The sequence below is a fragment of the Mus caroli genome, chromosome 2 (assembly GCF_900094665.2).
Source record: "Mus caroli chromosome 2, CAROLI_EIJ_v1.1, whole genome shotgun sequence".
Classification (NCBI taxonomy): Eukaryota; Metazoa; Chordata; class Mammalia; order Rodentia; family Muridae; genus Mus; species Mus caroli.
Genome location: NC_034571.1, coordinates 105,148,527 through 105,149,934, shown reverse-complemented (window position 1 = coordinate 105,149,934; position 1,408 = coordinate 105,148,527). Strand labels below are relative to the sequence as shown.

The 1,408-nt window shown below is 40.8% G+C and overlaps 1 pseudogene across 1 annotated transcript in view; it reads left to right on the top strand.

Moving 5' to 3' along the window:
- LOC110306872 overlaps nucleotides 1–975 on the top strand; it is a 2,790-nt pseudogene extending 1,815 nt beyond the window's left edge. The window contains exon 3 of the transcript XR_003834655.1: nucleotides 192–975. The product of XR_003834655.1 is annotated as a eukaryotic translation initiation factor 4 gamma 2 pseudogene (transcript). The remainder of the gene's footprint in view (nucleotides 1–191) is intronic.
- The last annotated feature ends 433 nt before the right edge of the window (nucleotides 976–1,408 follow it).

The following is a 1,408-nucleotide window of genomic DNA, read 5'->3' as shown; positions in this document are numbered from 1 at the left end:
GCGCGCAATTGGATTGGAGCAGAAGCTGTGTTCCACTCACCAGAAGTCTTAAGATCCTGTGGCGGGTGTTGTGGGTAGCTGGCGAGTGTCAGCCGATCCTGTGTCCTAGCTGCCTCGGTGCTTTTCTGACCAGAAGAGCCCCTTGGAGAAATCTTATTTGGCACAGTTTGCAGCTCGTGCTATAATTTCAGAGTTGGTGAGCATTTCCGAACTAGCTCAACCACTGGAGCGTGGCACCCACTTCCCTCTCTTCCTACTTTGTCTTCAGCAATTAGCTAAATTACAAGACTGAGAGTGGTTAACCGAACTTTTTCAACAAAGCAAGGTCAATATGCAGAAAATGCTGCCAGAAATTGATCAGAATAAGGATCAAATGTTGGAGATTTTGGAAGGAAAGGGACTGAGTTTCTTATTCCCACTCCTTAAATTAGAGAAGGAACTATTGAAGCAAATTAAGCTGGATCCATCCCCTCAAACTATATATAAATGGATTAAAGATAACATCTCTCCCAAACTTCATGTAGATAAAGGATTTGTGAACATCTTAATGACCAGCTTCTTACAGTACATTTCTAGTGAAGTCAGCCCACCCAGCGATGAGACAGATTCTTCCTCTGCTCCTTCCAAAGAGCAGTTAGAGCAGGAAAAACAGCTGCTGCTCTCTTTTAAGCCAGTGATGCAGAAATTTCTTCATGATCATGTGGNTCTACAGGTCAGTGCCCTGTATGCTTTGCAGGTGCACTGTTACAACAGCAGCTTCCCAAAAGGCATGTTACTTCGATATTTTTGTTCATTTCTATGACATGGAAATTATTGAAGAGGAAGCTTTCTTAGCTTGGAAGGAAGACATAACTCAAGAGTTTCCAGGAAAAGGCAAGGCTTTGTTCCAGGTGAATCAGTGGCTAACCTGGCTAGAAACTNCTGAAGAAGAAGAATCAGAGGAAGAAGCTGACTAAAGAACCAGCCAAGCCTTAAATTGTGCAAAACATACTGTTGCTATGATGTAACTGCCTTTGACCTAACCACTGCGAAAATTCATTCCACTGTAACGTTTTTTCACAATATTTAAAGCAGAAACACGTCCGTAAGGTTTCCTTCTGCATAAGGTTTTTGTAGTGTGATGTCTTAATCATAGTCTACCATCAAATACTTTAGGAGTATCCTTAATGTTTAGATAGAATATTAGCAGCATGCAATAATTACATCCTAAGTTCTCAAGCAGAGGCAGTCTATTGCAAGGANCTTCTTTGNTGCCAGTTACCATAGGCTGTTTTAAGTTAGAAAACTGAATAGCAACACTGAATACTGTAGAGATGCACTTTGCTCAGTAATACTTGAGTTGTTGCAATATTTGATTATCCATTTGGTTGTTACAGAAAAATTCTTAACTGTAATTGATGGTTGTTGC